Source organism: Eretmochelys imbricata, chromosome 1 (assembly GCF_965152235.1).
Source record: "Eretmochelys imbricata isolate rEreImb1 chromosome 1, rEreImb1.hap1, whole genome shotgun sequence".
NCBI classification, from domain to species: Eukaryota; Metazoa; Chordata; order Testudines; family Cheloniidae; genus Eretmochelys; species Eretmochelys imbricata.
In genome coordinates this window covers 142,685,227-142,700,533 of record NC_135572.1, presented here as the reverse complement: position 1 = coordinate 142,700,533, position 15,307 = coordinate 142,685,227, and the positions used below count along the sequence as shown (strand labels likewise).

The window sequence follows — 15,307 nt, the reverse complement described above, 5'->3', positions numbered from 1 at the left end:
ATTTGCCAAATTTACTGGAGCAGTGACTATGATTTCCTCTATATTCTGCATATTGCTGAGGGTATAGCTGGTGCTTAAAAATAAACCAAAAACTTAGTTGAGCTTATTTTGAGCTTTTTCTCCCAGTCGCATCTGTTGGCCCCTACTTGATAAAACTATATTGAAATCTGTGTTTCATTCAGTTAATGTGACAACAGCAACAAATACTGTTATTTTCTGAATATTTTAGACATTTTATTTCAAACAAATCTGAACAAATCTTTAAAATCATGGGCAGCAACAAAAACAGTTTTGCAACTGGCAGTTCTGTTATACATTTGTTTGCTTCTCCAGGGACAAATCCTACCCAGGCCCCCTCCAACTCCATCGCCCCTGACCCGTACTGCCTACCCTGATCTGCCATCCAGGGCTTAATTTGTCCCCAGGCTTGGCAGGGTTGAGTAAGTCTGCCGTGAAAAGTGATACTTTTATGTTTGTTAATATCACTTTTTACAACAGACTTACTAGCAAGCAATAAATAAACTACATTTATATGGGCATGTATATGAGTATATTTATTTGTTTTTCCTAAAGCTAATTAAGTATTTTAGGGAAAAAGTGTTAGAGCAGCCACCAGCAAGAGTTGATGGCCGCACTCTGAGGCCACCAAAAAATTTGTCCTGAGAACCCAACACTAGCTTTCCTCTCATTCCTTTTTATTGCCCTGCTCTGATGATGATTGGCCAGAAGAGGAAAGCAGGAGCTACTTGCTGAATATTCCTCAGAGAACAGGTAGGCAGGGGTGAGAAGTGGGATGAGCTCTGGCCAGAGCAGCTGACTATGTGCACCAGGAGGGAGTGAATGAACTGTTCCATGAAAAGAGGAAGTAAACTTGCTCCCTCCAGAGCAAGGGAGAAGCAAGGGAGGAATTTGAGAGTCTAAGTCACAATTAATTCTCTGGTCTGTTCCTGACATGATGCAACTCGCTCCAAGCTGATTGTAAATTTATAATCTAGCCCATAATGTAATTTTACATCATGCTTTACAAGGAGCAGAAAATACCACAAAGGAATGGTGTGCAGACTTTATTCCCAGTAGACTGTGCAGAACAGATGGGCTTTTAAGAAGTCTGTCATTGTGGTGATGTGGTATTTTTTATTTTATTTTGTTTTTAGGAGGAGAAGGGGGTCAACATGCTGGGTTATTGTAGGGTGGTTGCAGTATTGCCACCCTTACTTCTGCACAGCCTTCAGAGCTGGGTGGCCAGAGAGTAGTGGCTGCTGGCCCAGTGCCCAGCTCTGAAGGCAGCACCCACCAGCAGCAGTGCAGAAGGGTGGCAATACCATACCATGCCACCCTTACGTCTGCTGCCTTCAGAGTTGGTCAGGACCGCTACAGTTACAACACCATGAAATTTCAGATTTCAATATCTGAAATCATGAAATTTATTATTTTTAAAATCCTATGACTGTGAAATTGACCAAAATGGGCGGTGAATTTGGTAGGGCCTAAAGATGAGTAATAAAACAGGAGTTGACCCTGGCACACAGTACTTTTAGGATAGCCTACATAGGATTTATTTGTATAAAGGTAATCATTCCATTTTACCACGAAGATGTTTCATATAATTAGGTTTGGAAAGATTTTGAGCTGTTAAATGTCCGTAAACATCAATTTCATCATACACACACAAACTGAAGAAAAAATATTCCATTGGTAATAACCAAAACGTATAAATAGGCAAAGAAAGAAAAACTGCTCAAGAACTTCTTAGAGTTTGATTTAAGGATATTTGCTTTGTATATTTTGACGTGATGCTCACAAAATTTGTGCTTTAATGGTTATAAAGCTTTAAGTCTTTCTTGAATTGGACACAGAATTCCAGTAGTGGTCTCACCAGTGCCAAATACATTCTTTACTCCTACTTGATATTCCCTTTTTTCATACATGCAAGGACTACCCTAGCTCTTTTGACCAGAGCACCACACTGCAAGCTCATGTTCAGCTGATTATCCACTATGATCCCCAGGTCTTTTCAGAGTCACTGCTTCCCAGGATAGAGTTCCACATCTTGTAAGTATGGCTGGAATTTTTGCACCAAGTTATATTACTTTACATCTGGCAATATTGAAACACATATGCTAGAGATAACTCATTAAGCAGTAACACAAATAGCAGTGCTTACATGCTGTATAAGTTATTCTATCCAGAAAAGGATAGTGGTACAAACAGAATTGTGAAATGACTGACATATAAATGCAGTGTAATATTTTGGAGCCATTGAAGTGGCTCCACTTCCCATGACTCGCTGAGGACACAGACCATGGAAATTTCCACCTCAAGAGTTTGACAGACCTGATTGGCTCACTGCTTTACATGAACCCAAGAGGTGTTCCAGAAAGTGTCCAGGCAACAGCCTGGATCTTCTGTTGATGCCATGGCTGTTCCAGCTCCTTGCTTTTGAATTCCTGGCGTGACCTCAGCTTTGTTTGGACTTTGTCTCCTGACTCAGACCCTGAAACCTCACTTGGACTCTGCCCCAGTATAGACTCTGGTCTGGACTTGACAACAAACTTCTCAGCTACTCCTAGCCTCAGGTTTGCCCCTGTTCTGACCCTTGGCCCCGAATGCCCTTGCTGGGATCCTAACAATGCTTAGCTTCAGGCTGGAGAGATTTTGGGGGAGGGGCAATTTGAGTTTGTTTAATTGTACAAGCCTTGTACAAGCATGTTGTAAGCCTTAGAAACAATAGGTTTTTTTCCATATTTTGAAAATTCTAAACTCTTCCACCATCCCTATTAATAGCTCAAAAATTACTTCAGCCTTGGTTTGCATATCTATTCCCAGTGAGATTAGTACACAGCCCACTTATATCTTTTTGGTTTCTCTCATTATTTAGATATTTTCCCACCAAATTTTATAGACTTAAGTAATAAATACAGAATGTAGAGTCCCAAAACATTTTACAAAGAGTGTGCAAAGCTACAAGTGTAGCCTGTGGACATTATAATCTTCATGATAGCCACTACAGAGTTTAATGTCTGCATCTATGACTAGCACTACAGAATTATAAAGCACCACAGTGTCTGTCAGAAGCTATTGATTTACTAAACCACAATTCATTAAATTCTAAAATGTATTTTGCTCTTTTTAAAAAAATCATTCCCCTCTCTCACTGTTTCATTCATCACTGTCAACTTTCTAGGATTTGTATTTGTAACACCTTCCCTAACATAAGAAATACTAGGACAGTTCATTTCTACAGGTTTATCAATATGTATTCCTAGCATCCTTGAGAACCATGTTGCAAATGGCTTTGTTATATGTATGTGTGACCTTTGGCAAAACCCTACATCTTTCTGTGCCACAATTTCCACATATGCAGAAATGGAGAAATTATCATTTGATCACTTTGAGATCCACAGATGAAAACTGCTGTAAGAACCATTATTATTATGAACTCTGTACTGAAGATGAGAACCAACAGGAAAATGTGCTATTCATTACACAACACCTCTAAATGAGGCTTTGAAAATCTTCCTAGTATAAGCTACAGGGCTTCTTCTCCGCCTCAATGGGTCCTGTGCTTCCTTCTAGCGGTGGGTCAGGATAATGTCTCGTCTCTCAGAATTTCCCCCCTCTGTTTATAGTGGATGGGGAAATTCTGTCTCCCATTTCGGGCCTTCCCATTTCTGGGCCTACTAGGCCCTCACTGCTTCATTGGGGCTTCTGGCCTGCTCAGTGGCCCCCTACTCCAGGCCCCAACCCAGGGACCCTACAGGTAGCAGTCTCACTTTGCCAGTTCCCAAGAAAGCTGCTAGCTTCCCTGGGTTACTTCCCCATGCCCGTTGGCTTATTGTCTCCACTTTGCTTGGGCAGGGTTCCTCCCGACCCTCCTGCCAGGGAAGGGAGAGCCCCTAGTCTCTGGTAGCCCTTCTGGGCATGGCAGCACCACAGCAAATGCATGGCTCAGTCTCTCCCTTCTGATAGGGTCCTTTCCTTCAGGTCTTTGGACCTTGAAGGGTCCTTAGCTCCTGTTCAGAGTAGGGTTTCTCCCCAATCTCTATATCTGTGGGGTTCTCCCCTGGTCCTTGTCAGCTTCCGCACCATTCAGCTCGCCTCCACTCTCACAACACCTGTCACCCACACTGACTGGATGGGGGGGGGAAGGCTTTTAATCTGTTCTGGCAGGTTCTTAATTGACTGCAGGTGTCGTAATTAACCTGGAGTAACCCCTGCTCAGTTACCAGGGGAAGAGGGACCTGCTTATACCTTCCTCGGCCTTTTGGCTAAGATCAAGCACAGTTTCTGTTCTTGTCAGTTTAATCTCTGATATGTTCTCTATTTGAGGACTGTCTCTTAAATTGATTTTTGGAACGGGGGGCTGGAATAGGAGCTTGCTCTGTCCACCCCACGCATCGACCTGGTATTGCAGTGCCTCTAGGAACATTAACCAAAAAAAAAAAAGAAAAGTGTAAGTAGTCTCTCGGTCTATGCAAGGCCGTGATCAAGAGTCTTGATGTTTTTGGTCTTTTGGCCCCGAGATGAAAACCTTGTTTATGTCTCTGGGACTGTGAAGTACAAAAATTATCTAAGTTATATCTGTTCTTATCAGTTTAATATCTGCACTCTCCTGTAGCCATCTGGCCTGACTTTGTCTCACACACACATTATATATATATATATATATATATATATATATATATATATATATAGGGAATAGGGGTAGGAAAGGAAAATTCTACCCAACTGACTAGAGTATATCAGAATTAAATAAGATTCACCTGGTATTTATAGAAAGTGATAACAGCACAAGAAGCACCCTCACAGTTAAGACTCAGATTTTAGTTTCACAACACAGATTTTTAAGGCTTTAATAAAATCCATTAAAAATTATAAGGCTTAAACTTGGTATTTACACTGCCTAATATAAACCTAATATACAAACCTTACCTACATGAACAGTGCCAACTCAAGTAAAATACATGAGTAAGGGCTGCTGAATCAGGCTATAGGAGTTAAACCATCATTTCAGATAGAACAATAGTAGATCATTGAATCTTTTGTCACAAACTTCCCCAAACCCTAAGTTCTGTGGAAAGAAGTAACAAACATAGCTCACTTTGTAAAAATCTTATCTGGTTGTTAATGTCTGAAGTACACTAAGTTCTTCCAGTATTAAACTTTAAAATGAAATAAGAAAGCTATGATAAAGCTTGAAAAATAGCCACTTAACATACTCAGTAGTAGAGCTAGTCAAAAGTTTTCCCAACAAAACAGTTTTCCATTTGAAAATGTGATTCAACAGAATTGAAATGTTCCACAGGGACATCCCTCATTTCAGGATGAAAAAAATTCTGAAAATTTTTCACAGACCTAAAATCCTGTTTCCCAACCAGCTCTATTCATTAATTTTGAAACCCTTTTTCGTGATGGTGGAAACAATTGCAAAACTTCTATCTATGTGAATGGGACTTGACATTGCCAAATTACACAAAGTCTCTGTACAATTCTACTCACCCAGGGGCAGCAATTTCTTTGGCAAACAATCTCTATTCATTTACAAAATATGTTTAGGTTTTTGCATTAACATAAATCGTCATGGTAAAGACTGTTTTAATGATGTCACTGGTAATTTTTTATGACAACTTTGCAAGGCTATATTCATGGAGATGACAGCGGAGTTTGAGTGGGAATTCTGTTGGAGGAGAACGTATTTGTAGGTATTTGTACTGGTATTATACAGGCTGGTAGGGGCAGTGTGCTGGGAGAGAAGCTGAGCCCTGATTAGGGGGCGGGGCTTCTCTGACTAGGGGTCCTATAAAGGTAGCCAGTCAGTCAGGCAGTGGCACAGACAGCTGCAGCAGCACAGGAGCCAGTAAACAGAGCTGTAAACAGGGGAGTTTGAGTGGGAGTTCTGCTGGAGGAGTTTGGGGGGACGACTAAAAGAGCCAGCCAAAGGAACAGAGAGGCTAGTGAAGGGAGTGTGTCGTGGTCTGGCAGCATTGTGGTGCTCGTTGGGGGTTTGTTTTGGTTTGGTTTGTGTTTCCCGGACTGACAGGACTTAGGTGAGAAGGCGATGACAGATACAGAGGCAGCAGTGGGAGTGACCCAAGCAGTGGAAGACACAATGAAGATGACTGGATGTAGAAGCTGCGGCATGTACATGATCCTGAAGGGGGTACCTGAAAAGAGTTTCGTCTGCATGAAGTGCCGCCTGATAGAGCTGATGGAAGAAAAGATCCGAGGATTGGAGATGCAGATGGAAAGTCTGGTTGAGTTTAGAAGGGGGTTCGAGTGGATGATGGAGCAAAGACATGAGGAGGCTGAAGGGAAAAGCTCAGACTTGCAGATGGAAGCGGGACCAAAGAACTCTGAGGGGAGACTGTTGGGTGAGGAAAGTGGACAGTGGAAGCATGTGACTAAAAGAACCAGGCAGAGGAAAAGACAGGTTAGTGAAGGAGAAACAGAGCTCAGGAACAGGTTTGTGGAATTGGAAAATGAAGAAGGGGCTCACTCAGCAGGTGGTCCCTGAAGGAGAGAGGGCAAGCAAGAAGAGAAGAGCAGCTAGTCCTATAGGAAGAGGGCAAGAGTCAATGGAGATAACACCAAATATGAGCCCCAGGAGGATAAGGGATGGATTGTAGAGGATTGCAAGGGACAATAGAAATCGAGAGGACTTGCAGCCAGAGGGAACAGGAGATAGACTGGAGAATCACACTATTGCCAGGAAAAGGCAGGTCTACGTGATTGGAGACTCCTTACTCAGAAGGATAGACAGACCTGTAACAAGAGCTGATCCAGAGAACAGAAGGGTGTGCTGTCTGCTGGGTGCTAAGATATGGGATGTGGACCTGAGGCTGAAGAGGATCCTAATGGGAGCAGGAAAGAATCCACTGATTGTCCTTCATGTGGGAACAAATGATACCGGTAGATTCTCACTGGAATATATCAAGGGAGACTATGCCAGGCTGGGGAAGACGCTTAAGGAAATCGAGGCTCAGGTGATCTTCAGTGGGATTCTGCCTGTTCCTAAAGAAGGGCAACAAAGGTGTGACAAGGTTATGACTATCAACAGAAAGCTCAGGCACTGGTGCTATAAGGAGGGTTTGGGATGTATGGCCACTGGAAAGCATTCATGGACAGAGGACTGTTCTCTCGGGATGCACTTCACCTGAGTAAGGAGGGAAATAGACTTCTAGGATGGAGGATGGCACAACTGATCAAGAGAGCTTTAAACTAGGAATCTGGGGGAGATGGTTGGGAGATGTCCAGGTAATCTCCATGCCAGATTTTAACATTGAGAGGGAAGAAAACGAAGTAAGAAAGGATACAGCCATGGGTAGGAGAATGGACATAAGGAGGAAGGGTAGTGTACATACCAGTCTAATAGGTGATACTGGCGGTAGAATGTCCGTGCCTAATCGGGTAAAGAATGTGAGCGAGGCCAACCAGCAAAAAATTAAGATGTTTGTATACTAATGCGAGGAGCCTCGGTAACAAAATGGAGGAACTAGAGCTACTGATGCAGGAAGTGAAACCAGATATGATAGGGATAACAGAAACATGGTGGAATAGTAGTCATGACTGGACTACAGGTATTGAAGGGTATGTGCTGTTTAGGAAAGACAGAAATAAAGGCAAAGGTGGTGGAGTAGCACTGTATATCAATAATGAGGTAGACCAGTGGTTCTCAAAGCCGGTCCGCCGCTTGTTCAGGGAAAGCCCCTGGCGCACCAGACCAGTTTGTTTACCTGCTGCGTCCGCAGGTTCAGCCGATCGCGGCTCCCACTGGCCACGGTTCGCCGCTCCAGGCCAATGGGGGCTGCGGGAAGGGCAGCCAGCACGTCCCTTGGCCCGCACTGCTTCCCGCAGCCCCCATTGGCCTGGAGCGGCGAACCACAGCCAGTGGGACGCGGCAGGTAAACAAACTGGTCCGGCGCAACAGGGGCTTTCCTTGAACAAACAGCGGAACGGCTTTGAGAACTACTGAGGTAGACTGTAAAGAAATAAGAAGTGATGGAATGGATAAGACAGAGTCTGTCTGGGCAAAAATCACATTGGGGAAGAAAGCTACTAGAGCCTCCCCTGGGATAGTGCTTGGGGTGTGCTATAGACCGCTGGGATCCGATTTGGATATGGATAGAGACCTCTTTAATGTTTTAATGAAGTAAAATTTTAACAATTTTAAGTGACTTCTAAATTTGACACAAAAGTAGCATTTATATTGTACTGACTTCAAGGTTTATAGTCTAATATGAAAATCATATTTAATGGCCAGTGGTGTTCTGTTATTTTCCTTGTGGGGCCTGTCCTGTAGTAGGTGATCTCTGGGTACCTGTCTCGCTCTGTCGATCTGTAGTGTCCAGGAAGTGGATCTCTTTGTTTGGACACTACCGTGCAAATAAGTGATGGTCACATAAACACTACCCTATACCGGAAACCTACTGACTGCTATACTTACCTACATGCCTCCAGGACACATCACATGATCCATTGTCTACAGCCAAGCCCAAAGATACAACCAAATTTGCTCCAATCCCTCAGACAGAGACAAACACCTACAAGATCTTTATCAAGTATTCTTAAAACTATAATACCCACCTGGGGAAGTGAGGAAACAGATTAACAGAGCGAGATCTGTCCCAGAGATCACCTACTACAGGACAGGCCCCACAAGGAAAATAACAGAACAACACTGGCCATTAAATATGATTTTCATATTAGACTATAAGCCTTGAAGTCAGTACAATACAAATGCTACTTTTGTGCCAAATTTAGAAGTCACTTAAAATTGTTAGAATTTTAAAATGGAATTTTGATATTTGTGCCACAGTATCTTAACAGTATTAATTTTAAGTAGTCTAAATGATTAATAGTGTATGTGGGAGAACTAGGGCATTAAGCTGAAGCTTTTAGAACCTTGAGTTTCAAATAAATAAGGTATTTAATTCTGTAATACACCTCCCCCACGTTCTAAAATCTATTCTTGTTACCCTCAAATGATCAATCAAAATGGTCTCCCTTTGAAACTTTTCACAGTACCTGCCTTGTTCTTCTGGGATGTAATAGCACAGGGATTAGCCCCTGATGTATGTAAAACCTTTGCACAGCCCTATGATATGCTCATCTAAATATTACTGGAATGTGTAAACCTAGCAGTATTACTGTCTGACATGCTGGAATTCTGACAAGTCTTAAATTTACAAATAGGGGAAATATCCCAAAAGAAGCCTGTTGAATTTTCTTCCCCAGATTCCTATAAACCCGTACAAAATTAATTCTACACTTCAGAAAACTCACTAGAAAAATTACTATAGAAATTTGTCAGCAAGTCTCTAACTGATTTTTTCCCCCCATCACATTAATAGCTCGGACCTTTAAAATGAGTCAGGGCTAATATGTCATTTTATATTTTAAGAGGCCAAAATTCTCTCCTCTATAATCAGAGAGAGATAATTGGTTGTATTTATTTTGAAACAGAAATGCCCAAAGTGGGCTCCAAGTCAGGCCTTCCAAGTTAAACATGCAGCCATTTTGGCCCTCCTTACCTTGTAACTACAATATGAAGCTGATCATTTGGTTTATATTAGGGTTGCCAACTTTCTGACTGCAGAAAACCGAACACCCTTGCCTCGCTCCTTCCCCGAGGCCCGCCCTTGTCCTGCCCCTTCACTGAGACCCTGCCCCCAATCACTCCATCCCCTCTTCCTCCGTTGCTTGGTCTCCCCCACTCGCTCATTTTCACTGGGCTGGGGCAAGGGATTGGGGTGAAGGCTCCAACTGGGTGTGTGGGCTCTGGGTTGGGGCTGAGAGGTTTGGGCTGCAGGAGAGGGCTCTGTGCTGGGGGTGTGGCTGAGGGGTTCAGAGTGTGGGAGGGAGCTCCAGGCTAAGGCGGAAGGTTGGCGTGTGTTGGGGGGTATGGGCTCTGGGCTGGGGCTGCGGGCTCCAGGGTGGAGCCAGAAATGAGCGGTTCAGGGTGAGGGAGGGGACTCCAATCTGGGGTAGGGGTTTGGGGCATGGGAGGGGTGCAGATTGCAGGCTCCGGGCAGTGCTTACCTCAGGCGGATCCCAGGAAGCTGTGTCATGTCCCTCCGGCTCCTAGACGGCCATGGGGCTCTGTGCGCTGCCTCCACCTGCAGGTGCCACCCCCGCAGCTCCTACTGGCTGCAGTTCCCAGCCAATGGGAGCTGTGGAGCCGGCGCTTGGGGCGGGGGCAGCGCACAGAGGTCCCATGACCACCCCTGAGCCAGGGGGACATGCTGGCCACTTCCCAGGAGCCAGGCAGAGCCAGTCAGGGAGCCTGCCTTAGCCCCACTGCGCTGCCAACCGGACTTTTAATGGCCCGGTCAGCGGTGCTGACTGGAGCCACCAGGGTCCCTTTTTGACTGGTTGTTCCAGTTGAAAACTGGACTTCTGGCAATCCTAGTTTGTTGTTGGGGAACTCGAACAAATAATCTGTATCTATAAAGAAATATGTAAGTACTAACAAATGCTAAGGTTGTGTACATTTAATTTGGACTAAATAATAAGCATGAGTATAAACACTAGGGGTGGTTCCTGGCCCATGGGAAGCTGCCAGTGCACTCCCCAGAATTATAAAATTTGAGTCTCTGCTATTCCTATAAAAGTATGTGCATCCATTAAGTGGCAGAAAATATTCTGAAATTTCTCTGCTTCAAAACTTAATTCACATTCCATCAATAACTTCAGTACTATTTGCTTTTCACTTCTAAATGCAATGCATCATTCATTTCATTTTATTTATCAGACTCTCACCAGGATGGAAAACAAATTTATACAAAATCTCAATGTATCATCTCGCAGCTCAAAAATAAAAGTAAAAGTATGGCTTAGATGTCAGACGCAAACTAAAACATTTTTAAAAATTCCCCTATAATATTATAATTAGTAATAGTTTTCCATCTGTGATGCAGAATTTTTAAAGGCTGTTTCATGAATGCTTATATTCATACTATTTAATAATATAATGCTAGCTATTCTGGTGATATGGTATTCAGTATTTTCAATCAAAACTAATGAGTCAGGCCCACAAAAATAATTAGATTTTTAAAATTAATAGATTCAGGGTTCTTTTTATCTGCCCTCTATCTTTTGTGACTTTAGTGTGCACCTGGGTCATGTTCTCAAGCTTTCCACCATAACCATGAGGTCTAGAAAACTGACTTTTTATGTTTTAATGAAAGCTGAGATTCCCACACAATCACCTTTCTAGAAGAGCTGGGACTTTAAGAAAAACATCACATATTGCCAGATTCCTGAGACTTGGCAAAACTGAACATTCAGGCACATGCCAAAAGGGTTACAAAGAAAAAATCATCCAGTGAATTTATTAGAACTGCAAGCATCAGGCTCTTGAAGAACAAATGCAACTCCCAGCTGCCAAGAAATAACTCTTAATTCTTCACAGACCTCCAGAAAATACTTTGCTGTTTGGAAATAGAAGAATGAACATGAGCTGCACTACCTGATCAGGGCTGTAGAGATAGACAGACAAAAGGTGTGTAACCTGCATGCTGTTTGTGAGCAGACATGGGTGGGAGCTACAACAGCAAAACATTGTGAGGTGCCTAAGGTTGCGGGGCAGGTGTTAACACAATCCCTCATACTCTGGATTGCACCCTGGAATATCACAGGGTATATACATTTTTCAAACATTCTTATACACACGATGTCTTATTAACTTCTCTTCATTGTAGCTGTCTCAGAAATCTTTAAGATTAGGCTAAATATCTGTTGTATGTCACTGAAGAGATGAATGATCACAATTCTGCATACATCCCCTTGCTAAGAAGCTTCCTCACATCCTGGGCTGAGGTTAAATTTGAGAGCTTCTTTAAAAACATTTTTAGTGAGTTTGCTGCAAGGAGATTTATGTAAATGATTAAACCCTGACTGTAATGCATAAATTTCAGTCTCTCACTGAAAAAATGCAAAATTTAGAATAGAAAAATATTCTTTTAATGTAATTTATACAGCAAGTTCTGAAAAACAAGCTGTTTGTCTTTCCATTTTGCATGCAAAATATATATTTTTAAAGTAAATAATGTAACCTAATTTAAAAGAAATTCAGCATATTATGCTTTAGTAGGGTGACCAGATGTCCTGATTTTATAGGGACAGCCCCGATATTTGGGCCTTTTTCTTATACAGGCGCCTATTACCCCCCACCCACCTCCTGGTTTTTCACACTTGCTATCTGGTCACCTTACGCTTTAAAATGAAGGCAACTTTTGTACTTTTGCAGAAAACATCTGCAAACATGCAAAGAGTTTTATACTTTGCCTGAGAGTCATGACAAGCTAGTAAACCAGAGAGCAATCACACATCATTTAATCCTATACATTAAGAATCTTGCAGGGACAGGACATAAGAACTAATAGCCTAGATTATGTCCTGCAGAATAGTGTGAGAAGGGGTACTCCATGTAAGAATCAATCCTCCATATACAAATGGGGCTATGGCCTCACCATATCATCTGCCTCCCTGCCCAAATTCTGGAGTTTATGCAGGGGAGGGATATGGGGAAAGGGAGGAGGATAGAAAAGCCGAGGGCAAGCCATATGTTGCCCCTCTGCTCCATGGAACTTATCAGGAAAAGTTAATTAATGCAACCACGGAGTATATTAATTTATCCACCTATTCCTTACCCCTCCTCCCAACCTGGGGACAGCCAAGGGAAGTCTGTGGGGGCATGGATCTATTAACCACCTCCACTCCAATAACACAACTTGGGGTACACTCTGCAAGAAATCCTTTGGAGAGATTGTCATGTAGGAAGTCCCCTCCTGTGGAAGGATACAATTATAGTCATATATTCTAAGCAAAAAACTTCTTTACCTTTGCTGCTAACTATATCTTAAATCATTAAAAGTGAAATAACTTATAAAATCTACTGAACATGTAACTCTTTATGCCATTCATCTATTTTTCTTACAGCTTAGGCAATGAAAATCAATTAAGGCACCAGATTTCTATGGGTAGATACTTGCACCCATGTAAAAGACCACTGAAGTAAAAGGGCATCTGGCTAAGTCAGTTTTACTTTTGTTAATAGCCAGTATCGCTTTCTGAATTGCTACCTTGTAAGCGATGTGGTGTTTTGCTTTCAAACACTGCAGAAGAATGTTGGTTTTCACACTAATTTAAAATTTCACACTCATCAGTGTACAGAATCTTTTACAATGCCCACTGGATTTACAAAAGCTTGTTTCCCCCACCCACAAATTTCAATGTTGTGCCAAATGTAATGTGAACAGTAATAATAATAATAAAATAAATAATAATAATAATACTTAGACTGCAAGCCTTTTGGGGAAGGGACCATCTTTTTTCTTCTGTGTCTGTGCAGCACCCAGCATATACATTAATAATACCTAGCTCTTATATAGCACTCTTCCTCAGTAGATCTCAAAGTGGCTTACTAAGGAGATCAGTATCGTTATCTGTAAGAGGTATGCCTATGCACAGTACTGATTTCTCTAAGTGAAAATCTTTGTAGGAGTAGTACATATTTTATATGGGTAGTAGACAAACAAGTAAGTGAACAGACTGGAAACAGTTAAATGGCTTTTAATGGGGTGCATGTCTTCTCATGGATATTAGCGTGCTCTTGAAAGTTTAGAGAAAAGCTTATCTAAAATATAATAATTACACAAAACTGTAGCTCCTATACAGGAATAAAAAATGGCACAGGGCCAAAAGTAACTCTGTCAGGCTTTATAGTCTCTGGAAGAAGGCACATTAAGGTGCATGCTTCAGGGAAAAACTTAATCTGACTCGTCCTTTGCTTAGTTGGTTACTATAAGGCTAGGATGAAGTGAAAGCAACTTCTCTCACAAGTGAGCCAGCCCTAATGAAACCATAATGATGACCACCTTCTTTCCTAATGAAACTGGAGAGCTGCAGACAGAACATAGATGTGGCATTGCACGTATTTTAGGAAATGGCAAGATGCGTGGGGCATCCTTCTCTTTCCCTCTGTTCCCATGAAAGAGGAAAACTAAAGTAGAGTAGGCTGTAGTTCTGATTAAGCAGAACTGTCCAGTCTTCTGGTAAAAAAATTAAATGGGAGTTGATGGCACTCATTACCTCACATAATTGGGCCCCCAAAACGTTCACTAATGCACAGTGAAACCTGTACAAGAGACCATTCTTATTAGGCAAATATCTGCCTTAAGAGACACCTTACAGTATCCCTGCCTATATGGAGTAAATATGTGCTTTGGCCTTATTAAGAGCATAAGAACTGCCGTACTGGGTCAGACCAAAGGTCCGTCTAGCCCAGTATCCTGTCTGCCGAGGAGTGGCCAATGCCAGGTGCCCCAGAGGGAGTGAACCTAACAGGTAATGATCAAGTGACCTCTCTCCTGCCATCCATCTCCACCCTCTGACAAACAGAGGCTAGGGACACCATTCCTTACCCATCCTGGCTAATAGCCATTAATGGACTTAACCTCCATGAATTTATCCAGTTCCTACTTGTGTTAAGCAACTAATTTTGTCATCTAGTAAGACAATTTTTTATTATATATGAATATATAGAGCTATCCATGTGAAATTATAGATTTCATAATGCAAAAAGAAGCATATTAAAATAACACCCAACTGGACTTTGTAAAATCAGAGAGGTTGGGTTTTTCAGCCTGGATTAGCTTTTAAATATATTTGCTCTCTCATATAATTGGATCTTTAAGAAATATTATGTCAACTAGATTAATAAAGACCACAGGAATATGCACAACAGAATGTCCTATTTGTTTTATAAAGCATTTTGTTATTCATTTAAAACCAAGAGCAGAAAATACCAGAACAGTTAGTGACACAGTCTTCTGTCACTATACTTTTTCACTGCCTCCAACTACCTGAAACAGCAATCTGCTACAAATGATTTACCTCTCTAAGAAATAAATTAAAATATTTTCTTTGCACTATGAATTCATGTCAGCAAACGCATGTAAGGCATTGTGAATATATTCCAATATAATTGGAATAATTTAAAAAAATACTCTTCAAACATTCCATGCTACACTAATTATGAGTTAGTAGTGAGAGCTACTACTGGAAGTCTCAAAGACAATTAAGTGGTGGAATTGCTGATAATAGTCTGTAAATGAAAACAGCAACAAGCTGTCGTGAGGGAGGCGCTCCAGCCAAGGGAAAGTCATGATGAGAACCTTCAACCAAGCATTTAAAAACAGGTCAGATTGTAAAATGACACACAAAAATGCAGCCAGGAGATTAGCCCACTTGAGTCACAGGCTGTACCAGACAGAACAACAACAACGGGAAATGTTCTGATTTTAAC

General features: G+C 41.9%; 1 protein-coding gene and 1 non-coding gene across 5 annotated transcripts in view; one reads left to right on the top strand and one right to left on the bottom strand.

The window, feature by feature from the left end:
• CNKSR2 (connector enhancer of kinase suppressor of Ras 2) overlaps nt 1-15,307 on the bottom strand; it is a 366,125-nt gene that overhangs the window by 44,984 nt on the left and 305,834 nt on the right. The gene's annotated exons all lie outside the window — the stretch shown is intronic.
• On the top strand, nt 4,248-4,438 carry LOC144259754 (U2 spliceosomal RNA). The gene has a single exon (XR_013344897.1). It is a non-coding gene; the product is annotated as a U2 spliceosomal RNA (small nuclear RNA).